Genomic DNA, 27,558 nt, shown 5'->3' on the forward strand with positions numbered 1-27,558 from the left:
TTCGGGGGAGATGGAGGAGTCTTGCACGGTGTGCGTGATGCGAGCGTGGCACTGTGCAGTCCTCAGACGGAGAGAGAGAGAGAGGAGTGGTGAGGGCCCCGCCGGTGCCGGGCTCGGTGGTGGTCAGGGGCGGCCGAGGTCAGCCCTGGTCAGCTCGCCTGCCTGCCTCCTGTCTTTCAGTGGAACGCAGCCCTGGCTGCTGCCTCAGGTACACGCTGGAGAGGACCCTGGAAGAGGGAGTGGCTCATCCGAGCTGCAAACAGGGGCGCTACTTTTTAAAAAAAATTTTTGAATTACGTTTTATAGGTGTGTGCGGGTAATACCAGGAACTGTGAACGACTTTTTGGAAAGAATGTGAATAATTTGGTGTGCACTATAAAGCCGGGAAGCCCCTGGATACAAGCAGTGTCGATAGAAAGCCAGTTTGCTGAAGAGCCACCTGCTAAACTCCACTAGTGTCGTCACTACAGTAAGTATTCCCGGATCTCTCCGTGAAAGCCGATGCCTTCCTCCCCAAAGGGGGTCTTCACGTTCAAAAGACAGGTTTTCAGTGTTTGTGATGTTAGACCTGCAGCCCAGCCCAGGCGTAGAAGAAAAGTTGATCCCGGAGTAGACTTCGTGCCCCTGTGCCTGCTCTTTTGACAACTGTAGTTTCATCACGGAAATACGTTTTATCGTTTTATTTTGGAATTAAGTATCTTAAAAGTAATGGATATGACGTCATTTTTTACTGATTTGATCCTGTGGTTATAGAATCCTGATTATATGATTACTTATTAATAGAGGTTTTGAGAGTAGTTTTTACAGCCACAGAAACACATCTTTCCAGTTAATCTATACACTTGTATGTTGAATTGGAAGAGTTTATCTAGAGGTGGTGACCACTTCAGTCTCCTGAGGTTTTGCAACAGTTTTTTGAATTTCCTCCGAATCTCTTGTGCAAATATTTTAGCTAAGCCATAGATGCTTTATTTGGAAACAATTTTGTTTACCTTTGAATCTTGTTCAAGGAAGAGGGAGAAAAGTGATTTATAATATGCAATGATGAAGCTAAAAATCTTACAGTAGAAATTGCTGATAAATTTAGAAACCTTTGGCCTAGGAATGCTAGCCATTGGCTACAGCTATGTTATTACAGACACACACAACTTAGACTTCACACCCAGAAGGATTGTTTCTGTATTTTCCTCTTGGTCATTATCTTCTAGTAGGATACAAACATTTTAGGGGATGCTTTTATACTTTCGAAATTAAAAATGCAATATGAAATTTTACGAATATGTATTAACCACAGGTAGAATCCTTTGTTATGTAAATGTTTAATAGTATCAGAAACATGGTATTCAATGTTGATGAACTCTAAAGAAGTTCTGAAAGATTATGCAATTTTCAAATTATTGGACTACTCAAAATAGCTGAAGTATGACTATTTTGTCCTTAAATCTTCACAACTGAATTCAAAGTTTAGTTTCTGATTTTATTTGATTGTTGTTTGAAATATTTAGTGAACTAATTTTGCCAAATGATACCTGTTGAATTAGTTGTTTACAGATGTGTTTGAAACACACTGATATTCCAGATTACCTCTTGTGTTTCCATTGGTTAAATGATGAAAACTTCCTGTCATTAACTCAGAATTAAGGCTGCCTTGTGAAGCCACCATTGCCTTTTACCACTAGGTGGCCCTAGAAACTGCTCTGGAGGAAAATGAATTTTGATAAGACCTCTGTGCCAGGAAAAGACCCAAATAAAAGAATGCAGCAGGGAAATCATCTTAGAAACAAGGAAAAGCCTCATTTATAAATAAGAATAATTCTCTTTGCATTGAGTGTCGGCTTCTTCCTTGAAAAGATGCAATGAATCTTCTAACAGTGATCAAATTTGAGCCAATATTTTTTATTGACAAGAACAAGCATATCCATGTTTTGGGCTACACTAAGCAACATGTAGTCATATGATGTGCAGACATGATTTCAAACAATACTCTCAAGTACAAAAAGTGGTTACATAGACACGTTTTGACACCAGAAAATGAAATTGTTGATCAAATAGGTTTCAACTGAATTAGGCTATTAATAGTAGATTAAAGTTTTTGATAGAGTTGATTGTGAAAAGCTAAAAATATTTCTCCAGACTTTTGTGGTATTAAAAGTATTTCACGAACTTGTTATTATCATAAATCCACATATTTGTCTGAAAACATATTTGGTAATGATGAGTGGTCATAATTTGAAACTTGTGTATTATAATTTAAGATCAAGGCATAGACAGCAGATTTTTCATTTAAATGTATTTCTTAAAATAGCTAACTGTATTGATTTATTACTGTGTGATATCCTTAGTGTATTAAAATGTCAAGAATTATAGCCCTTCATGAAGCAATTTAGTGTGGATTATAAACAAGGAAATTCTTTGGTGATAATTGTGAGGTTTTAATAGTATTGATTGGCAGCATCCAAGAAATCTTAAGCCAGTAGATCTTTCATTTCTTTTTGTTAGCCTAACTGATGAGTTAAGATTATAGAATTTTCTTGCTAGATTTGAATCCTCTAAACTTAGATATAATACATTACTTTTGTGATACCAGTAGGTATGAAATCTGTACAGACTAACAGCGAATGACCTATTTTTAGACTGCAATTAAAGAATATATGTCTTAAAAGTCTTTAAAATTCAAATTATATAACCTGTTTATCTCTAAAAAGGAGTATAGTAAAAGTTTCTCCTAGAGGGATAAAGTGAGCCATCATTTACCATTTTTTCTATTTTCAATGACTGATCTGAGTAACTGTATAGTTTGGGTCTCCGACCAGTGTGATACATTTGGAATTGCAGCAATCAAACATATAATGTAGTGATTGAGATTAATTTACTGAGTTATAGATTTAATTAATTACTTACAGTCTTTGAAATATGATCTTGGAAGCAAAACAGAAAGCTCTCTATAAAATAGACAGTTTTCTTCTTCACCGCTTGCAATTCTTTGTGCACACACTGATGTTTTTGATAGAACTATATATTAAACATCCTCTTCGAAGGACCAATAGATCGTATCTACCAAAATCTACAACATATATATATATATATATATTAGAACAATTACTTTTCAAGAAAGTAGCCTGAAGGTATACCAAAGTAAAATGTATGAAATTATATATATGAAAATATTCATTGTGACAGATGCTTGCATTGGAAAATGATTAAAGACAAACTGTCTGATTAAACAAAAACGGGGTATGCACTTTGGAATACTCTTCTATCTTATGTAACAGTATATATAGGAATACTGTCCTACCATTATGAATAGTGTATTTAGCATCACCTATATACCCTAGAAAGAGTGAGGGAGGGAGAAAAAAAGGGTGGAAGAGAGGTATTCTTTCTGAAAAAAAAAATACACATGCAAATTCAGTAATGGTGGCTATGTTTTGAAATAAGAGATTTTTGAGCAGGATAGAGATTTATACTTCACCTTGTACACTATTTCTTAGTGTCAGTAATTTTAAAGTTATATGCATACTTCCAATAAAAATTGAAAAAAGAAAAATGTACACTTGAAAAATAGACAGTGTTAGGAAGACTGATGTGAGAGCTGATGAAGGGTTGAAGATGACTGACTTAAAGTAATTTTCCATAGTTCTCAGAATGGTTTTATGTTTTAGAGGACACATTATATCAATGGAAGTACTGAATATGTTTATAAATATGAAAGTAAATTAATTAGTTAATAAGAATTTAGTAACTCATATTTGACATTCAATTCTTCCAACATCCACTAGTAGAATAGTGATTAATAGAAGTTAGCTAGCTTCTTTATCTTCACTATACAGAACCATGTATGTACTGGGAACATTAGTTTTGTTTGATACTGTAGTGAGTAAGGGGGAAGATCAAAATGGTTCTGTAGAGGAGATAAATGATCTTGAAATTGTCAGTAGCAGTTCTTTACTGCTATCTGAAGGAAGATGTGCGAGTGTGTAATTGTGACATATTTTATATGTATAATCTATCATTAGACTCTGTTAGAACAAAGGCTGCTGCCATCTGGCTTATACTCACATTGAAATATGCACATTCCAGTGGAAAAAAGTCAATTTCATTATATAGAAAGATTGGCTTTTCTATGTGTTTTTCTGTTAGAGCTATGGCTCGTCTCTTGGGATTCATTGGTTTTTTTGATTCTAACATCTCTCTCTTCATTTTTAGAAAATAAGTTAAAAGAAACATCATATTATTCCTCTGTTCCCTGTGTCCTTTCTGGATTTTCAAGGAAAAAAAAAAATTTCAGTTAATCATTTAAAAACTGTTTTATCACAAAAATTTCAGAGCAACTATTGCTTATATGAAAATGTTCAAATTGACAACGTTATATTCAAGTTATATTCAAGTTTGGTGACTGGAATCCTTCATTAAACAAGAGATCTTTATATAAAACCTCAAATAAATAAGACTTTTCACCACTCTAAAATTTAATTTTTACTGTGCTTCCCTGTTACAGACTTTTGAATTTTCCTAATTATTCCAGGGAGTTCACCATAAGTCTTTTCTCTGTCAAAAAAAATTCTCCCTATCCAGTCGAACCAACATTGAAGACTTGCTCATCTAAACATCCTTGTATATTATTTAGCACCTGATCTTGCACAGTGTCCAATTTCCTGCTTAATAGGGTTGTTTTCTTTGGAACTATATCATCATTCCTATTAAGAATTTTATTGTGGTCTACATCCCATCAATGGCAAAAAACAATGAGCTCCATAATAACTCTTTATAAACACAAAATACTTATCCATTTATGATTTTATTCATTCCAGATATCTGCTTAATACCTATCATATGCTGGGCTTTATCTTTTTTATTTGAGATAGAAATAATCAGTTGATTCATATCAAGATAGTTGAATGATTACAGAATTTTTTTGAATTTCTGATAAGTTACCTACATTCTGTAATCAAAATAAAAGAAATATGACAGGTAAAAATACTACTGCATCAATTACATTATTTAATAATATTTGTTATAGCATATATATGCCAGTCTTCTACAAGAGGCTGATTGGTCAATATAACTTTCTTCAGTGATGTAAATTACATATATCTGTTTTGTCCAGTTTGATAACTGTTAGCCAGATATGGCTTTTGAGCTGTTGAAATGTGGGTGGTGTGAGAGGGGAACTAAAAATCTCAATAACATTTCAATTTAATTGACTTAAATAGTCACATGTGCACAATGACTACCATATTGGGTAGCACATGTCTGGGATATAAAGTCTTAAAAGACTGAAACTATGTTTCTTGTGCAATTTCTGGGATACTTTGAAAATTTAATCAATATGAATAGCTCCACTAATAAGTAAAGATGGCAATTATGGCATCCTCGATAAATCAGTATAATTATGGTTCATATTTGGCAAAGGGCCTGGTTTGTATTCTGTTGAGGGTTTCTATTCAGTTCTTTCTATTTGCACTCATTTGGGGACCTCCACTATTCTTTTTAAGATTTCAAGATGTTTTGCAGACATTTTGAAATCCTTCATTATACCCTCATTATTCCCTTATGAAGAGGGAAAGGTAGATTATTTTAAGTCAATACAATTTTATGAGAAGTTAGTGCTTCTTATGCATAGTGAAGTACTCTGTAAGGTACTTTAATCCATTGGGTTGTTAGTAGAACTGCAAAAGAGAGTCTTGAATAGATATTTTGCCCCAGGAATTATCTAGAATAGGTTTTGTGTGCTTTGACATCTGTCAGTCAGTAAAAATTTGCACTTGGACTATAACATTCCATCTATTTTAAGCAGAAACTAGATGCTGATGCTAAGTAGTGTTTCGTAAATTAGCATAAGTAGAGTTCCTACAGCAAATTATAATTAATGTAAAGAATGCAAATATGGTATCTAATTTCCATGAAAATATGGACAAATTTTATTTAAATAAAATTATACATACTTATTTGAAACAAAGATATTATAGTTTAGTAATGTCAGTCAACGAATTATTGCAATTTCTTAAGATTAAACTTCGTTTGATTTTATCTATCTAAAGTATTAGTAATACAGTTGAAATACATTTCCAATATTAATACTTCTTCTGTGGTCAGAATCAAATAGTTTCAAAAGGATCATTAATTAATTAAAGGTTTAAGTCCAAAATCAATAGGAAGCCATGTGGCCCAGAATACTAGGGTGCTTCTCAAAGATCTTGAATTCATTTTTTTTTTTTTTGGAGTTGTATTTAATTAGTTTCGTTTTATTTGGAAGGCTAGGGAGAGAGAGAGATGGAGGCAGAGACAGACACACAGAGAGATCTAGCATCCTCTGATTCACTCCTCAGATTCTTGCAATAGTTAGGGTTGGGTCAAACCCAGGCCAGGAGCCAAGAACTCAATCAAGGTCTCTCTTGTGGGTAGCAGAGTTTCAACTAGTTTAGTTATCACCTACTGTCTTCCAGTGTGCACATTGGCAGGAAGCTGGGATTAAAAGTGAAACCAGGACTTGAACCAAGGTACACTGATATGCAGTAGGAGTCTCCCATGCACCATCCTAACTGTTATGCCCAATACCTATACCTTGAATCCACTTCTGATTCTGGTCTTATGTTAATTGTACATTTTCATTTACAAAATACCTCCACTAGGTAGATGATAACCTTATTGTGCTTTTTCACTGGTAGACCATACGATGACCATACTGGTTAAGCAAATGATGAGTATTAACATGTAATATCAAGGACTGGCATTGTGGCATAGTGGGCAAAGCTGCCACCTGCAACATTGACATCTCATATGGGCACTGGTTCAAGTTTCAGCTGCTCCACTTCCAATGCGGCTCCCTGTTAATGGCCTGGAAAAGCAGCAGAAGATGGTCCAAGTGTCTGAACCCCTGCCACTCATGTGGTAGACCTGGAAGAAGCTCCTGGCTTCTGCCTGGCCCAGCCATGGCTGCTATGACTATCTGGGGAGTGAATCAGTGGATGGAAGATCTGTCTGTCTGCCTCTCCTTCTCTCTCTGTAACTCTGACTCTCAAAATAAATAAATAAATCTTAAAATGTAATCTTCTATTTGTTGAATTCTTTATCTACTAGAGGATTATGATTATGATTATAAAATAAGCTGAAAGTGTGTCACTGTAAAAATTAAAAGAATAAGCAAGGAAGATGGAGGGTGTGAGAGTGGGCAGGAGGGAAGTTAGGGTGAGAAGTATCCCTATGCTCCTAAATCTCTATATATGACATACATGAAATTTGTTCTCCTTATAGAAATAAAAAATTTAAAAAATGAAAAGAACAACAAAAATGTTATCTCATTGGAAGAAAATGTAATTATTAATCTTAAATTATAGGTATCAAGTTACTCATTTTATCCTAAAATGTAGTTATTTTTCTTTAAAGAAATATTAATAACTGGGGGCAACATTGGCTCAGTGGTTAAGATGCCCACATCCTCTTCCACAGTATGAGCAGTCAAAATCCACCACTGGCTCCTGTCTCCAACTTCCTGCTAACACACACCCTCAGAGGCAGCAGCTGATGGTACAGCCAGCTATTTCTAGCCACCCATATGGGATAACTGGGACTTCCTGGATCCTGGCTTCAGTCTGGCTCAACCCCAGGTGCTGCAGGCGTTTGGGGAGTGATTGCCTGGTTAGAACCCTTCTCTCCCTCTCTCTTTCTTATCCTGTATTTCACTCTTTGTTTCTCTACCTATTAAATAAGTAAGGGAAACATTTAAAAAATGATAATTAGATGGTAAGTTAATGAAAACTAAACTTTTTGAAAAATAGATCTGTGTCAGCTCAGTTTTTGTTTAGAATTTTGTGATGCATTTTATATTTTATATATGTAATAACCTTCCATCAATCTAATTAAGCTTTTAGTGTGACATTAGGTTCATAGTTACTATTACATATCATATTATAATGTATATTGCAATTTTGATTGATTATTACATTTCCTAATGAGCAACTAATCAATTTTGGTATAGATTACAAGTATGAGTGTATGGTACTTTTTACAATCAATTGCTATATTATATGAGTAGTGAACGCTATACAGATAGACTTTGATCAATGACTACATTACCATTTAATTTATTTGTAGGTTTTTTTATATTAATTTTTTATTATAGTATTGATGGATCCAAATAGAAGTAATCTAATACATTGGGAAAAACAGGCCTAAATTGACTTTTACTAAAGAATAGGAGTGCATTTGAGTATATTTTTTGACATTTGTGTTTTTCCAGCCAAATTAATGCAAGTGTTCATTGGCAATCTACACATTACTTCTAACTCAAAATCAAAAGTAAAAAAAAAATTATTCATAGACTCATAATCATTTAGTAGATTGTATTTATTTTATTAGATTGTCTCATTTAACTTTTATAATGATTTCACAAGGTGTAACTACTTACAGACGAAACTACACAAAGTTTCAGGGAATTGTGTGGTATTGCATACTGCAGACAGATAGTAAAGAGAACATCTAGACTTTGCTATGAATTACAAGGATTCTCAGTATCTGTGTATTCGACTTAACTACATTAATTAACTGAACACTTTTGGGCTATTAACTCAGTTTAATGGGAAAATGAAAATAATATATTTCAATTCCAAGAAATTAGCTTCAATGAGTATGCTTTCTAAGCAAGTCATTGTTTCTATAATATAAAATGTATTTTGAGAAATAAAACAATAGAAAAATTCCAAATTATGAATACGGAGTATTGCTTTCTAATTACTATAATGAAATATAGCAAACTGTGAAATGTACTTATAAATAAACTGTCTCTACACTGATCTATTTCAGGAATATCAAAGATATTATTTGTTACCAGAAATTATTGTCAGAGTACTTAATTAAGTACGTTGGGTTAACAGAAGAAAATCGAGGTGTAAACACAGAGTATTCATTTTGCTTAATTAGTATAAAGTCTCAAGATATTTTTCCTATTTTAGAAGTTTTGACTAATTATTAATAATTAATACATATTTAACAAATTAAGGTGAAAGTAAGCATTATCTGTCTCATAAGATAGTAATAGTAAAATATGAAAATGGTTCCTTTGAGGAGAGATCACAACTCTTTCATGACTAAGTATAGAGAAAAAACACCATAGCTCTTTGTGACATGAAGCCATTATATAAATATTTTAAAAGTGGAAATTTCTTATCATGTATTTTCCATTTTTCTCAGAATACATAAAATGAAATAATCCCATTCTGAATTAAATATCTAAATAAATTGAAAAATCATTAATTAATGAAAATATTAAAAACAAGTGACTAATAGCCACTACACATGCCTAAATTCTATTTGTGTTTAAACATCTGACAATATTATTAACACCCATGTCAAACAATGTAATTTTATTTTAAAACGATACCTGTGTATCTCTGCGAATTCAGAGAAAACATATAAGTATTGTGTGCATGTCAGAATTTCTTCCCTGTATGTATAATTGTACGTAGAATGATTTAAAGTAATGTTGAATCTCCAGATGTTGAATGTTTGTCATTTTAGATTCATCATTGACTCACTACATCTCTCTAAGCTGAAATAAATTCATGTGTAGAAAGAATACTAGTTTTGGTTCACCTTAGCAATGCATGTTTCAGATCACCTACTCTTAATACTCACTCAGCGAGCCTGCAGCAGCACTTGAAAATGCATCTTGGAGTTCTTCCAGAAACTCTGAGTCAAAGAACAATGTCTGCATTCACAAAGAAGCATTCACAGCTGTCAAAAGTTAAATGTCCATGAGACCCATAGTATAGTTACAGTCCTTCCATTACACTGACAATATCTGTGGAAACTAGAATTTGATAACTGTTTCTCCCATTGGGAAAAAAATAAAAGAATGATTAATCTTTGCCTGACAGACAATTAATAATTGTGCATTCATAGCACATGAAGCATCATTGTCTACAACATTACTTTGCCTGCAGTGCATTTGCAACTAATTTCCACTGCCAGAGAAAGTACTCTTGTTGCAATGACGTGGCAATGAACTTCTTATAGGCGAACACCTGCAGACACCTGCTGGCAGCAGGCATCTAAGACGTAGAATTACAGAAATTACAGCATAAACCAAACTCTGCAAAGCAATGCTGAACCTGCATGTGTGACAGCACACATGATTGAAGAAATGCAACATTTAAAAAATGAGTACCATGAATTTTCCCTGAATTCATGAAAAAAACAGACTATATTTGCAAATAAGATTTTCAATTTGGGATAATATGTCCTAGTTTATTTTCGTGTAGTTTCAGTACAAATGATCACTAGACTGTTAGCTTTATACAGTATATACCTATGGAGATAACAAGTCATACATATTTTGAATTACTTTATTTTGGTAGAAATGCTTAATCCATTTTCTGGAAATGTTGGAAAAATTCTAAATGAGATTTTAAATTTCTGTTTTTGTAATAATTTAAGTGAAGTCCAAACAGAAGACAAGTCTATTAGCATATGTTATGATTATAATGCTGGAACCCATTTGAAAATGTATTGTTATTTAATTGTTGGGTCACTGAACATATGTATAGTTCCTGAATATGGAAACATGGTTCTTAAAATCCAGAGAATTATTGAATGTTTACTTCTTAGAAACATTATAAATCACATCCAAAGAAAATGTATTAGAATCTTTTTTAGAATCTTTTTAAAATGTCAGTTTTCAGTTTGTTTTGGAGTTGTTAATATAAGAAATGAAGAAAAAAAAGGAAAGCAAGTTTCATTGAATTTTAGAAGGGACGATTTGCTTAGTGATCATATGGTCTTTACTACTACACCCTAATTTAAAGGGATCAAACATCGACTTTTTTTAAAGATTTATTTTATTTATTTAAAGAGTTACAGAGAGAGAGAGAGAGAGAAAGAGAAAGAGAGAGAGAGAGAGAGAGAAAGAAATCATCCATCAGCTAGCTCACTCCCCAAATGGGGCTGGCCGATCCAAAGCCAGGAGCCAGGAGTTTCTTGTGGGTCTCCCATGTGGAGGATGGGCCATCCTCCTCTGCTTTCCCAGGTGCATTAGCATGGAGCTGAATTGGACTCAAAGTGGTGCCTATATGGGAAGCAGGCGCTGTGAATGGTGGCTTCACTGGCCACTCCACGATCCTCATAACACTGAATATTCTGAACCAACTAACTGCATTGCTGGTTGTTGGAGAGTTGGTATGTTTCCTAATTTCTATTCCTTGGTCATTGCACATTAGATTAGATGAGAGAGAGTAGCTAAGTTAACTTCATAACTTATTCTGAAATGTATGATAATCAAAATAAATTAACAACCAGCCAGAGATCCTATGGTATCTTTGGCAGCATTCCATGTATTTGCACAAGACCTATGGATAGTAAATGGATTTTCATAATACATTCAGGTTGGATTATTGAAGAATTCCTTTATACAAGGTTAACAATACATAAAATATTGAATTGTAGTTTTGCCATGTATATTCACTGACAAAAACAGATATCATGTTGATAGGTTGATTACCTTAAAGGAAATAACTAAACAAAGCTACTATAGAATCTTGGTCACACACACCTTGATTCGTGAATGTTAGATCATGCTAGTATCCCTATTCCTGATATTGGACTTGTCCGTACATAGGCAGTATCAGTTAATGCTCTGTCAGGATACTACTTTTTAATATTTTAACAGAAACAATTAAAATGCAGACTCTTTGTTCCAAATGATATTCAGGAAAGATATTTATATAAGGTCAAATGAAAGTCTGAAGTACATAGCATTTTGCTTTTCTTTCTATGTACACTGTTTAGGGAATGTATAGAATGTATGTATTGTTTAGGGAAAAATCAGTTTCACTTAAATATTTTTCAATCTTTTAATTAAAATAAATTTGTTTAATGCTTTCAAATATGAGTCCTTTTTGATTGTGTTGTTGCTTTTTTATAGTGTATGTTTTATAGTGTATGTTTTTAAAGATTTATTTATTTATTTGAAAATCAGAGTTACACAAAGAGAGGGAGAGACAGAGAAAGAGAGATCTTCCATCCTCTGGTTCACTCCCTAGATGGCCACAACAGCTGGGGCTGGGCCAGGCAAAGCCAGGAGCCGGGAGTTTCTTTTGGGTCTCCCACAAGAGTAGCAGGGGCCCAAGTACTCAGGCCATTTACCACTGCTTTTCCCAGGCCATTAGTAGGGAGCTGGATTGGAAGTGGAGCAGCTGGGACTCAAACCAGTGCCCTTATGGGATGCTAGCATTGCAGACAGTGGCTTTATCTGCTGTGCCACAGTGCCAGGTCCCAGTGTGTGATTTTGTATAAATATCCTGTAAGATATGCCATTTCCACTTTTAAAAACTGCTTAAGATATTAATTTATTTAAAATAAGCGCCTTGATTCCTAATCTATAATACACATATTAATAAAACCTGCTTTCTTCTGAGGATTAGTTGTGATTATTCATACAAAATGCATGAAATGTGTGTTAGTTTCTATTACTGTTTTGTTGTGTTATTAATTGTTACAAGCACCAGTATAGTTTGAGTCTGTGGTAAATGAATAAAACAGTTGGAGAAAGCAACATATGATTTCAACAGTGTTCTTTTTATACAGAATAGACATTGTTCAAGAAAAGTTGCATTCATTATCAGCTCAGCCTGATTAGTTATGGATTTATAGTGCCAAGAGTCCGCCATAAGATTAAGTGGTTGCTGGCTTGCAGATTTCATGAGCTCTTTTTGGCTACTGAGCTAAGAAAATGGGAATGCTTGCCAGGCAGCACTTCCTGGTGATGAATTTTATGAAAGTCATGCATGCACATTGTTCCAAAAGATGTAGAGGACAGAGTAGAGGAGAAAGTACACTTTCATGTCTTAGGTTTATAATGTCATAAATAATGAAAAGTGATTGGGAAATATTATGGAAATTTGTCAAGATTGAGTATGAAACATTCTGATACACCAAAGGGAAATAAATTATAAGACAATTCCTATAAGTGCTTTCATGATGAAGACAAAATATGGCCATTTTAAAATTGCAGCATTGAAGTTAATATTTAGACATGAAAATGGAAGCTATCTTATAGAAAAGGCAAGAAAAATTAATATTTTTAGGATATGAAATCCTAGTGTAAATTATTTTTTTCTAATACTGTATATGGAACGTAATATGTACACATCCTTGAGTTCAAAGTATTCTTCATATATAATATGTGTTAATTTTTGTCAGCATATATTCAAAAACATACCAGAAATACTGTGGCTTGATACGCTGCATTAAATTTAAATACCTATATAACATGTATTAATCTCGTTTTTATATTTTGAATAAAATCCATAATTCCAAACTTATTCACTTTATGTTATTTAAGATTTTTTTCTGTCGGCACCGCAGCTCACTTGGCTAATCCTCCGCCTGCAGCGCCAGCACCCCATGTTCTAGTCCCAGTTGGGGTGCCGGAGTCTGTCCCGGTTGCTCCTCTTCCAGTCCAGCTCTCTGCTGTGGCCCTGGAGGGCAGTGGAGGATGGCCCCAGAGCTTGGGCCCTGCACCCACATGGGAGACCAGGGGGAAGCACCTGGCTCCTGGCTTCGGATCGGCACAGCGCACCAGCCATAGCGGCCATTTGGGGGGTGAACCAATGGAAGGAAGACCTTTCTCTGTGTCTCTCTCTCTCACTGTCTAACTCTGTCAAAAAACAAAACAAAAACCACTTTTTTTTTCTGAAAAGTCTCCCTACTAAAGAAGTACTATTTGTTGAAGTGCAATTTTTAAGTCAACATTATGAACTTGAAGGTCAAGAAAAGATTTATTTCTTCTTGGAGAAAATATTCTGAATTGAGGTATTTTGAATGATTCCTCAAAGATAGATTTTGGTGCATTTGGCTTACAGGTACCATTTTCCATATAGCAACAAACTGTCCCTATAGCCATGGAGAAAAGTGGGTTAATTTTTACACACATACACACACATATGCACACACGTGGATATAAGTAGATAGTGGCTGAAAGTGAAAAATGTACATATGTACATGCCACTTATGCCATTTTGAAATATCAGAGTATAACAAAATGCACTTACCATATTTGCTACCCCTAAAACAGTGAGTTATTTTTGGTTGTCAATTTTAAAATACAGTTAGCACGCATATAAAAATAAAGTTTATGCTGTCACCAATTTATAATTTCTTTGATGGTAGCATCTATATTGTACTAATATTTATCTCAGCGGCTAAACTGACTGAAGTTCTCATGAAGATTATTATTTTGCTATATCTGTCCATCATTTCAAATAGCACTTGTAAGTGTGTCCAAACATTAGTTAATAGACACTTCTTGCTAGTAGAATATCCAATGATTCAGATTTTACTGCAGTTTGGGAGTTTAGATGTTTAAGTAATATTTATTGTCTTGATTAACCATACTGAGGTTACATGTTGGGATAATATTCAAGTGTGTTTAGATACAGTCCCTAAGTCAACCTTATTCCTTGCCATTTTCTAAAATCTGATAGGAAGGATTAGTGTGTTTTTATATTTGCCCTTAAAAATTGCATTCCCTACTCCACTAAGCATATTGTTGTTGAATGCACTACTATAATACAGTCCTCAGAGCTCAAGGCCATGAGGATGAACATCCTAGGGGCCGTGATACTTTTGCTATTGGGGCCTAAGGCCTCTTCAAATCATGTAGAGGGTCCTGCCTGAAGAATTCCTTCAGAAATGCTATGTGCCACTCTGTTAGTTTAAAAGTCAGCCCAGGGGCCAGCGTTGTGGCATAATGGTTAAAGCTGCTGCCTGCAGTCCCGGCATCCCATATGGGCGCCGGTTCAAGTACCAGCTGCTCCACTTCCGATCCAGCTCTCTGTTATAGCTTGGGAAAGCAGTGGAAGATGGCCGAAGTCCTAGCTGCTGGCTCTTGGCTTTGGAACAATGCAGCTCAGGCTGTTGTGGCCATTGGGGAGTGAACCAAAGGATGAAAGACCTCTCTCTCTCTCTTTCTCTGCCTCTGCCTCTCTGTGACTCTGCCTTTCAAATAAATAAATAAATCCTTTTTTTTTTTTTTTTAAATGACTGTTTAATGGAATGGGAGAGGGAGCGGGAGATGGGAGGGAAATTATGGGTGGGGGGAAGCCATTGTAATCCATAAACTATACTTTGGAAATTTATATTTACTAAATAAAAAAAAGAAAATTATTTTCACCAAAATAAACTCATCTTTTAATTTCAAAAAAAAAAAAAAAAGAAATGACTGTTTTAAAAAAAGTCAGCCCAGTTCCTTGTTTGTTTATGAAGAAAAATTATTTAATTTAAATGTTAGGCCCTCCTTGGGGCCATCAGTGAGGCATAGTAGATTAAGCTGCTTCCTGCGGTGCAGTCATCTCATATAGGCACCCGTTTGATTCCTGGGTGCTTCACTTTTTTTATTTTTATTTTTATTTATTTATTTATTTTTTATTTTTTGACAGGCAGAGTGGACAGTGAGAGAGAGACAGAGAGAAAGGTCTTCCTTTGCCGCTGGTTCACCCTCCAATGGCCGCCGCGGCCGGCGCACCGCGCTGATCCAATGGCAGGAGCCAGGAGCCAGGTGCTTTTCCTGGTCTCCCATGGGGTGCAGGGCCCAAGCACTTGGGCCATCCTCCACTGCACTCCCTGGCCACAGCAGAGAGCTGGCCTGGAAGAGGGGCAACCGGGACAGAATCCGGCGCCCCGACCGGGACTAGAACCCGGTGTGCCGGAGCCGCTAGGCGGAGGATTAGCCTAGTGAGCTGCGGCGCCGGCCCTGGGTGCTTCACTTCTGATCCAGCTTCTTGCTAATGTGCCTGGGAAAGCAGCAAAGGATGGCCTGAGTGCTTGGGCCTCTGCACCCACGTGGGAAACTCGAATGAATCTCCTGGCTCCTGGTTTCATCCTGGCCCATCCCTGGTCATTGGGACAATTTGAGGAGTGAACCTGCGGATGGAAAATTTCTGTCTCTGTCCCTCCCTCTCTGTAATTGAAATAAAATAAATAATTATTAAAAATAAATGCTAGGCCCTTCAGAGTTCTTGAATTTGCAGTGTGAAGTTATAAGATAATTTGTTGAAACCTTTCGCAAATAGAAAAGTTAGAACTATGCTTGATTTAGAATTTTTTGGTTATATTATACAAAATAAAACTACTGTCTGCCAACACATGAAGACAATACCAAGGAATTAGTTGAAGACGAATCATGCTACCTAGAAAAATGCATTATTATTATCATTATTATTAATATCCAAATGATTACACTCATATTAACAAAAGTTAATGCAGGCTTATTTGCAATATTGGTTGTAGATAGAATTTAATTTTGCGTTAAGTCATTGATCAATTTTAAGACTACTTAAGAATGAGTTGCTTTAGGAATGGTAAATGTCTGATCTTTGTAACCTGACATTTCTAAACTTCTGAATGCACACTGCTTAACTTAAAAGAGAAGGTGTTATGGAGATTTTTGTTTTTGCTTCATTTGATTTTAATATGAATATTTTAAGTTTATTCTCAAAATCTCATAGTTCACTCTTAATTTGACCTAATATTTTACCTTTGCTTTTGAAGTAAAATTAAACAGCAACTTTTCCTAGCACCTGAAGATTCAAAGATAAATATGTATAATTGTTGTATATATAATTACAATCCTGAACACATTACCACTTTTAAAGATTTATTTTTTTTGCTATTTGAATGTCAGAGTTATAGAGAAAGTGGGGTAGGGGCAGAGAGAGAGAGAGAAAGAGAGAGAGAGATCTATACTTGTTTGTTTCCCCAAATGACTGCAAAGGCCAGGGCTGGGCCAAGCTGAAGCCAGGAGCTTGGAGCTCCACCTGGGTCTCTCACATGAGTGAAGGGGCCCATGTACTTGAAGCATCCTCTGCTGCTTTCCAAAGCACGTTAGCAGACAGCTGGATCAGAAGTGGAGCAGCCAGGACTTGAACTGGAGTCCTTATGGGATGCCGGCATTGCAGGCAGCAGGGTAACCAACTGTGTCACAACACCAGCCCCACATCATTACATTTTGAGCCATGATGGACAGCATGTATGAAAGTTGTTCCATAAGATTATATTGGCTAATGATAAATAGGCATCTTGTTTGTGTAAATATTCTCTTTCATATTCATACTATGATTAAATTGCCTAACACTTTTCTCAGAATGTAGGAACACATGACTATATTATATTTATCAATACAATGATTGAGTCACTTCCTTATATTTTAAATTATACATTATATGAATAACACAAGCAAATTTTATTTATAATTGTTTACAAAAACAAGGTCAATCTCCACAATCAACAATATGTTTCTTTTTGTAATTTTTGTTACTCTCCTTTGTTATAATTAAAATTTGTTCAAGTTTTTTTTTGTTTATTTATTTATTTGAAAATCAGAGTTAAACAGAGAAGGAGAGGCAGAGAAAGAGAGAGAGAGAGAGAGAGAGGAGAGAGAGATCTTCCATCCTCTGGTTCACTCCCCAGTTGGCCACAATGGTCATAGCTGAGCCGATCCGAAGCCAGGAGCCAGGAGCTTCCTCTGGGTCTTCCCACACGGGTGCAGGGGCCCCAGGTCTTGGGTCATCTTCTACTGCTTTCCCATTCCATAGCAGAGAACTGGATTGGAAGTGGAGCAGCCAGGACTCGAACTGGTATCCATATGGGATGCCGGCACTGAAAGCGGAGGCTTTACCTGATGTGCCACAGCGTCAGCCCCATTGTTTAATTTTAAAGTGCAATATTTATATATTTGATTGCTAGCTATCTCTGAGTTAGATACCTTAAGTACTTTCCATATTGTGATGTGATTTGGTTAGATGCATACTTGCTAATATATTCATCAATATTATTTATAGAATGAGTAAAAAAATATTTGTTTTCAGTTCATTTTATGAGTTTCAAATTCTAATATTTCTTTTATTGAGTATAACTCCTTATATATGTTTATATTTTAAAAAATGGAACCCTATAAAACACCTAAATATTTATAATCATTTACTATTCACTTAACATACATGACATCCTTTGTCAACGTTAAGAAACAAATACATCACAGAAGGGTAAGGTTTAAGCTTTAGGGAGCTCATGTTCTATTGGAAATGTATATGCAAAAAGAAATACATAACATGCCATGTACTGTTACGTTCTCGTGGCTCAACTAAAATGGAAAAATTCATCAATTTCAAGATGACTGACAGTTGAAAGTGAATCTTGAATAGACCTTCTCTAATTGTTAGAAAAGTGTTCCAGTAGTTTTTGAGCCAATATAAAACATGCATATGTGTACATGTGTGTACAAGTACATTTCTGTGTATGTGTATCTGTGTGAGACAGGAAAAGAGAGAAAGTTAAAATTAAAAGGGTCATATTTAACATGAATCTTTTTTTTTTTTTTTTTTGACAGGCAGAGTTAGACAGTGAGAGAGACAGAGAGAAAGGTCTTCCTTCTGTTGGTTCACCCCCGAAGTGGCCGCCACAGCTGGCGCACTGTGGCAGGCAAGCTATGCTGATCCGAAGCCAGGAGCCAGGTGCTTCCTCCTGGTCTTCCATGCAGGTGCAGGGCCCAAACACTTGGGCCATCCTCCACTGCCTTCCCGGGCCACAGCAAAGAGCTGGACTGGAAGAGGAGCAACCAGGACAGAATCCAGTGCCCCTACTGGGACTAGAACCAGGGGTGTTGGTGCCGCGGGCGGAGAATTAGCCAAGTGAGCTGCGGCGCCGGCCTAACATGAATCTTTAATTTCCTGGGTATTATGAAAGAAAATCAAATCAGAAAATTCTTTGGAGGTTAGCAGTTTATAAGCTTAGTATATGCTTTCTTAAACTTATAATTACACTCAAAAATAGTGAAATCAATTTTACTTTAAAGTAGAAGTGAATGCCAACAGATAAAGACTGTGTTTTTGATTGCATTGATTTTTAAAAGCAATTTATACTACTGAAATGATTAACATTTATTTAGTGACTGGTAGTTTTTTTTTTTTTCTTCACAAATTATTTAAAAGAGGATACTACTTTAACTGTGTAAGTAAAATACTCTTGGGGTTAACATTGTGGCATAGCAGACTAAGCTGCCATCTGCAATGCTGACACCCAGTTTGGGCACCAGTTTGAGTCCCAGTTGTTCCACTTCTGATCCAGCTTCCTGCTAATGCGCATGGGAAAGCAATGAAAGATGGCCCAAGTGCTTGTCCATGTTGGAAACCTGAAAGAAGTTCCTTGCTCTTGGCTCCTGGCATCAACCTAACCCAGCTCCAGCCATTGTTGTCATTTAGAAGCAGTGGATGGAATATTTCTCTCTCTCTGTGCCTCTCCTTCTCTCTCTCTCTCTGTCTCTCTCTCTCTGTCTCTCTGTCAAATAAATAAATAAATCTTTAAAAAAAAAGTAAAAGTAAAGTACTCTTCTCATTTGGCAGCTGTGTCTTCTGAATTCCCTCAACTTGTATTAAAACTTAAAAAAAAAAAAACAGATTTGCTCAATAGAAAGGTGGCAATATTCCTGAGTGAATTTTTTTTTTACTATTAATAAACATTTAAGAATTCATTCATTTATTTGGAGGGGAGAGGAGAGGAGAGAGAAAAGACTTCCTGTATACTCTTTCAGTCTCCAAATACAACAGCTAGGGCTGGCAGAGGTCAAAGCTGGGGACCTGGAACCCAGTCTAGGTCTCTTTCGTGGGTAGCATAAGCCCAAATTACTGGAACCATCACGGTTACCTCTTAGTCTACGTTAGCAGATCGCTGAACTCAGAAGCCAAAGGCTATTCTCAAACCAAGGAACTGGTACTCTCATATGGATGCAGGCATCAAATCTGTTAGATCAAATACCCACTCCCACTAATTTTTGTGACTTCTGATATTAGAAAATAGTGAGCAAAAATGATAGTTCTGATGAATATATAGTTCTTATTTAGATGATATTTTATAATAATTTTTAAATTAGTTAATTTTAACTGCAGAGAGAGAGAGAGAGATTTTCCTTTTTCCTTTCCCTGGCTTACTCTCTAATTGTTGGCGCTTGGCCAGGTTGAAGCCAGGACCTTTATCTAGGTCTCCCTCATGAGTGGTGGGGACACAAGTAGTTGAGCTATCAGCTGCTGCTTTCCAAGGTACAGGAAGCTGGATCACAAATGAAGCCAGACTTGAACCCAGAGATTCTGATATGGGAAGTGGGAATCCCAAAGAGATAATAGTTCCTGTGCCAAATACCTACCCTATTAAAGTGGGTTTGATGGGTTATATCTTTATAGAAATTCTAGATGCTCTTTAGAAAGTTACAAGTGCAGACAATACTTAATTTTAAATGGTAAGCAAATGTTAAGAACCCCCAAAAACTGAAGCCCTAACCTCCCAATGAGATGATATTTGCATATAGGAATCCTGGGAGATAATTAAATTTAGAGGATATTATGAAAGGGGTACATTGTAATGGTATCAGTTTCCGTGTAAGGAGAAAAAAAAATCTGGATCTCTCTTCACCATGTGAAGAATGTAGATATAAAGACCTCATCAGAATTGAATAGGTCTGTACTTTTATCTTGAATGTTCCAGCCTCTAGTCTGTAGCATTTTGCTATGGCAGCCCAGACTGATCCAGGGAGTATGAAACATTTCTGACTTAGGTGAAACTGTGGACAATAAACTGGAACACAACAGGTTTTGCAAGGAATTGTTCAATGTTGAGAATATGTTCTTTTCCTCAGAGAAGAGTAACTTTGTCAAGGGTGCACAAAATTTCTCTCCATAAATAATTTAAAGTGAAAATAGCTCAAAAGTCTTAACATATATTTGTTTATAGTCCCTGAAAGATAAAGTAGTGTTAATAAAGAATATGCGAACTATAGAAAATCTTAAAAATATGTATCCAGAATTAAGAGTCATATATAAGCAAGTATAATAAACAGCTTTTGATAAAGAATTAATTAATGTTGTTGGGTGCAAATTCAATAAATAATTGTGCAAAGAATAAATATTCAGTATTTTTATCACCAGTTGGCCAAAGAGAAAATTGGAGACTTAGGGAAGTTGAATGACTTGTCCAATAATGGTGCCAGGATTCAAACCTGTTTCCTTTGTACTCTTTTTCTAGTCCAAAAGCACACATCATTGTTCAAAACTAATTATTTCTTAATCATGTTTTGGTTTTCTCTTGCTATTGAGATGGCATCAACTTATCAAACAGCAATTGTTGGCTTAGAAACAAGTCACAGAAACCATTTAGAGAATGAATATTTTGGCAGGTTAAGTTGTTTGTGAATTCTGGACGTTATTCCACAGCAGCCATCAAAATGGACCTTGGTAGTTACAATCTTAAATGTTTGTAGTTTTAGCGGTTGCTCATAGTGTCTTTGATCATGCAGCAAATTGTTGAAATCCTCGTGGACCTAAGAATCAGGTATTGGAATGCATTAATTTTGGACTTCATTTTAAACAGGATGCATTAATATTTTCTAAACAGTTCAAAATGCAAATTGTTTAATTTTCATTGTTTAATTTTCTATAACTTATACTTAATGTGAGGTCTTATTACTTCAAAAAAATTTTTGAAATTTACTAATTTACAAATATCTGTCCTCTCAATTTTTCTCATGTTTATTTAAAATTCTTAGCTCATAGTGTATGTCAACATCATAAAATCTTATGATTAATATTATATTCCCAAGCAAGTAGCATTATTTCTTTGAAACCTCTTGAGATTCTGAACTGCATGAGAAACACATGTAACTTATTAGAGAAAAAATGAATATAATTTTGCTTTTATAATAACTCATAAATTATAAACATCTTCAATCATAATTATTCCTTAAGAAAAACAGGTGTAAACCATGGAGTTATTGTGATATTAGCTAGTATTGTCTTTTAGAAGTTAGCATGCATGGCTCAAAAAAATGCATTCCAACATGGATTTTACTAAGTATAATACTAAAAATACTGAATATTTATTCTTCACACAATTATTTATTGAATTTTCACCCAAGAACACTAATCTGAGGAACCATGTTAATGTGTAAACTATAGAATTACTTGGAAAGATATTTATCAAAATGCTTTTTTAATTACATTTTATAATTTTGGAGGTGTGATACCTAGTATGTTGCTTTTTTTTTTTTTTTTGACAGGCAGAGTGGATAGTGAGAGAGAGAGACAGAGAGAAAGGTCTTCCTTTTTAAAAATTAAAACTAAGTTATTGAAAATTTTAAATCATAATACTGCCACAGAAGGTATATAATAACTAAAACAACAGGCATCAATGAGAAATTTGTGTTTATAAGCCTTATCTATTGAATATCATTTTAAAATGTTGCATATAAGAAATCATATCAAGAACGGTAGAAAATATGTGAAAGGGATTTATTCCGTAAAGGATTGTTACCAAGGATATACAAAGAACTCAAAATTGAATAACAAAAAACAACCAATCTAATTATGAAATGGCAAAGGACCTAAATAGACAATTGGCAAAGAAAGAAAAATGGCCAACCAAAACATGAAAAAATGTTTAATATCAGTAGCCACCAGGGAAACAAAAATCAAAACTGCAATGAGATATCACTTCACCTCTGTTAGAATGACTGTTGTTAAAAAGACAAAAAATAGCAGATGCTACCCAAGATGGAGAGGAAGGGGTGCCCTTATATGCTATTGATGGGCATGAAATGTGAATAGCTATTATGGAAAACAGTATGGAAATACTTTTAAAAAAGCTAGAAATAGAACTGCCATATGATCCAGCAATCACACTACTGGGTATAAATCCAAAAGACATGAAATCATTATATCGAAGAGAAACATGCACTCATGTGTTTGCTTTAGTACTATTCAGAATAGCCAAGAAAAGTAATCAGTCAAGGTGTGTACATCAAGAGATGGATGAATAAAGGAAACATGGTGTATACATAATTTAACATTAACTGTCTCTGAACATAGAATACTGATTATTAGAAGCTGGGAGATATTGTTGAGATAGAGAGAGGTTGGATAGTGGGTACCAAATTAGAGTCCGACAAAAAAATAGATTTCCTGTTGTTACACAGCACATGTGGGTGATGTGAGTGACCTTAGTTCACAATAAACTTTTCTGTATTGTCTCAGCAAATAGAAGATAGGAGCGCTAACTCTCTAATTATAAAATAATGGGGGATGGAGGTGGAATGTTAATCATCCTGATTTTTATCAGTACAAAATGTATACATGTATTGAAATGTAACATTGAACCCCATAAATAGAGTTATTTTTTAAAAAAAATAACTTTTTGTGATGTAACGGGTTAAGCCAACCCTGCAACACCAGCATCCTGTATGAGTTACCGGTTCCAGTTCCAGCTGCTCCACTTCCTATACAGCTCCCTGCTAATGCACCTGGAAAAGCAGCAGCAGGTGACCCAAGTCCTTGGGCCCCTGCAACCACATGGAAGACTACTTAAAGCTCCTGTCTCTTGGATTCAGCCTGGCACAGTCTTGGCAGTTGTGGCCATTTGGGAAGTAAACCAATGGATGGAAGATCTGTTTCCTGTCTTTTCCTCTTTATCTCTAACTCTGCTTTTCAAATAAATAAAATTAATATTTTAAAAAATATGTAATTATTTTTAAAAATTAAGTTTTAGGAAATATGTTTTAAAAAGTGAAAAATCATGTGAAGGTGAAATCTGCAAATAAAGCTGTTGGTGAGTTAAATTTGGAAAAACTACATTTTAGCTGGATTTAAGTGGAATTAAGAGATAAGTTTATTTTGATACAAAACATATGCAATCCACACATATTTTTTCATAATATGCATTTTTCATGAACATCTTGAATACCTCTCATAGGAATTCTTACTTGCGCCCACTTAATTTTATAAGCTGTCAGTTTTTTGCATATTAATTAAATTTATTATTTACTAAATGAGACTGAAACTATCCTTGAGGCTAAAATTTCATATATTATCTTCATCAACAAATATTTCTTTTTAAAAAAAATTTTTTATTTATTTGTTTGACAGGCAGAGTTCAGACAGTGTGAGAGAGAGACAGAAAGGTCTTCCTTCTGTTGGTTCACTTTCCAAGTGGCCACAACGGCTGGAGCTGCACCGATTCGAAGCCAGGAGCCAGGTGCTTCCTCCTGGTCTCCCATGTGGGTGGAGGGGCCCAACCACTTGGGCCATCCTCCACTGCTTTCCCAGGCCACAGCAGAGAGCTGGACTGGAAGAGGAGCACACGGGACTAGAACTGGGGTCCATATGGGATGCCGGCGCCGCAGGTAGAGGATTAACCTAGTGCACCTCAGCGCCGGCATCAACAAATATTTCTTTTAATAATGTAAACACATTGCTGGTGCCACTGCTAACAAGGCTAATCCTCTGACTGCGGCGCCAGCACCCCGGGTTTTAGTCCTGGTTGGGGCGCCGGATTCTGTCCTGGTTGCTCCTCTTCCAGTCCAGCTCTTTGCTGTTGCCAGGAGAGGCAGTGGAGGATGACCCAAGTGTTTGGGCCCTGCACCAGCATGGGAGACCAGGAGGAAGCACCTGGCTCCTGGCTTCGGATCAGCACGGTGTGCCAGCCGTAGTGGCCCTTGGGGGTGAACCAACGGAAGGAAGACCTTTCTCTCTGTCTCTCTATCTCATTGTCTAACTCCGCCTGTCAGAAAAAAAAAGTAATGTAAACACATTTTAACATTTTTATTGGAAATTTTAAACATATAGCCATAACTCACAGCCTTTCATAATTTTATAACATTTCTTATTCATTCTTTCATCTATTTTCCTTGCTATTCAATTGCCAAATTGTGTTGAGGTAAACATAACAGATCATTTTACTTTAGCTACAAATACTTCAGCAGGGATCTCTCAGATAAAAATTCATGTTTTGAAGCACAACACAAAATCATTTCACACTTAAGAATCAGCAGTAATTTCTTCATGTCATCAAGTAGCCAAAGTCCATACTTTTCTGATTTTCTCAAAATAATTTTTTGTCTAATTTTTAAAAAATTTCAGAGGCATATAAAATTGTACATAGCTGTGGCATTCTAGACAATTCTTCATACATGTATACATTGTGTAATGTCCAATCAGAGTAAATATTTTTCTTTTCAAAAATTTTGCATTTCATTTTGTTGAAAACATCCCCACATCCATCTTCTAGTTACAGTACATTAACATTGTCTATAATCACTATACCTTCCATTAGAATCCCAGAACTTCTCATTCCTGTCTAGCTAGAACCTAAAACTCATTCATCAAGCTTTCCTGGCTTCTCCTTTCTACCGTAGTCTCTTATAACATCTGTGAATTTTGTTGTTGTTTTAGGTTAAATATGAAATGATCTCCACATATTACAACCTATTAAAATGCTTTTTAAGTTTCTTTTAATATGTATGCCCTTATCCTACTATTTACTCTTTCTTACTGTTTCTGCGTCTGTCTCCCTTTTTGCTTGCATAAAGTCTGATGAGATGTCAGGTGATTTTTCCTGATCTGGATTACATTGATAGTCCCAAATACTGTCTTCTAAGTTGTTCTGTGTATTTTGTTGTTGTTGTTTGCTGGTTACATTGAAAGCATGGAAGGACCATTATGGAAACACAGCATAATTATTCCAGAAAGGAAGGAGAAATGTTGTAAATTCAAATATCTTTCAGATATAAATAGGATACCTAGTTAAGCCACCATATTCTATAGATGATGAAACTGGGATCCAGAGATATATCCAAAGTCATAAAGTTTGTTGATGGCATAGTTTCTAGTAGCACCCAGGACTTCTGAATAGAGTGAGTTGGAACAGAATTTTAGTACATAGAATGTGTTCTGCTCCTAATAAAGAACAGTAGAATATGTTAGTCATAGAATTGCAGTTGGATTCTGAAGATTTGAGTCTACCCTACTCTGTACTGAGCCTGTGGCATTAGACAGGTTCCCATGTGGGAGACCCAGAGGCAGTTCCAGGCTCCTGCCTCTGCCTGGCCCAGCTGTAGCCACTGCAGCCATTAGGGAGTGAACTATCACAAGGATTCTCTCTCTCTTTCTCTCTCTCTAATAGTGCCTTTCAAAGAAATAAAATAAATCTTAAAGGAATTACTGAATGCAAAATAAACTGATCACAGATCATTTCTGTGAAGGCGAACACTGATATTTGTCCTTTATCTCCACGTTTTTTCACCACTGTATTAGATTTTAAGGTCCAAAATTGAACAACTTGTGTTAAAGGATTGCTTCCAGAAAACCCCCGATAAAATAGAAATAATTTGCCTTGACACTCCTTGTATCACACCAATACTGTAGGACTATCAGATTTATTAAATGTTATAAGTGTGACCCAGAAAGCCAGAAATAATCAAAATGTGAATTACAGCATGATTCCTCCCTGATTAAGGAAAGACATTCATGTAATCAGATGGCACCGGACATGTGTAAAGTGGATTAGATAGGGCTGCCAAAAGGTTGGCAAGAGCTTATAAAGGCAAAGTAAAGGGGTTGTTTTAATCAGCTTTGTCCACTTTATGTCACATTTTTGCCTAAATCCAGGCTCTCTCTTTCTAGGATCCCTCTACTTAATCAGATCCGACTTCATCGACAGCTTGCTCTGGTTAATTACCTCAGTGTTTTAACTGAGTGCCTCAAGGTATTGATGTGGCTGATGAGCACTTCAAGCCTCAGAACACTGGAACTCTTGGCAGCACTCTGGAGGCAGCTCATCAATTTCTAAGGTATTTATTATTTTTAAAAGCTCCATAAAGTCTATAGATATGTGGATATATACATGACAGTGGGTAAAGAGCCTAATGAACTGAAAATATTTCAAAAAAGGAAAAATCATTTTCTTGTTATTACTTAGGCCATGTACTGTGAACCACTATTGTGCTTTCTTTACAAACTCCAAGCGGCTATTTTACATAACAATGCTTAGAATTTTGACACGATATGATATTTTAAGTTATTAGAGTCACTGAATTGAGAAATGGTATTTTCTTAGTATAGTATGTACATCATTGGCCTAGGCATCAGGAAACAAATTTGTGGTTTCAAGTTAACTACCTGTGGTCTGTGTGACCTTGGTACTCTAGCATGATCACTGAAAGAGGTATCTTCTCCCTATCTGAGAAAATAGTTTTCTCACCTACTTACCAAGCAAGGATCATCTTTCCACCTGCCATGTGCCATTTCCCAAATCCAGTGTTCTTCAATCTCATCACAGGTTTTGTTGTTGTTTGATGCTTTCTCTCTTGCCTTTAGGCCATTGCACCTTCATATCAGTGCAAAATTTGGAGGCATGATCCTGGAACTTTCTCACTTTGCTACTCACATTTATCCCTGCATGTATATTTATGTATCTTTTTATTGCAATGTAGATGTCATTTCCTCCGTGGAAAACTTCCTGACTGTCCTCTTGGTCACATACTAAATTTCTTGTGTGTGCTCCCATGACTCTAGGGTGAACATAAATCCTGTATTTCCAGACAGTCCCAATTTATATCTTATTTCCTAACAACTATTAATAATGATCAGTTTCAGTGTTCCAGTTTGTATAATAAATTATACAGTTGCACTATACAGCATCTTCCATGTATTCCCATCCCTTCTTTTATAATAGTATATTGTTATTGCCAAT

At 35.6% G+C, this 27,558-nt stretch overlaps 1 long non-coding RNA gene across 1 annotated transcript in view; it reads left to right on the forward strand.

Moving 5' to 3' along the window:
- The window catches only part of LOC103349096 (uncharacterized), a 374,077-nt gene that overhangs the window by 2,061 nt on the left and 344,458 nt on the right, over window positions 1-27,558 (forward strand). The window contains exons 3-4 of the long non-coding RNA XR_011378685.1: window positions 307-469; window positions 26,490-26,656. This is a non-coding gene — a long non-coding RNA (uncharacterized lncRNA). The remainder of the gene's footprint in view (window positions 1-306; window positions 470-26,489; window positions 26,657-27,558) is intronic.

Source organism: Oryctolagus cuniculus, chromosome 9 (assembly GCF_964237555.1).
Source record: "Oryctolagus cuniculus chromosome 9, mOryCun1.1, whole genome shotgun sequence".
Classification (NCBI taxonomy): Eukaryota; Metazoa; Chordata; class Mammalia; order Lagomorpha; family Leporidae; genus Oryctolagus; species Oryctolagus cuniculus.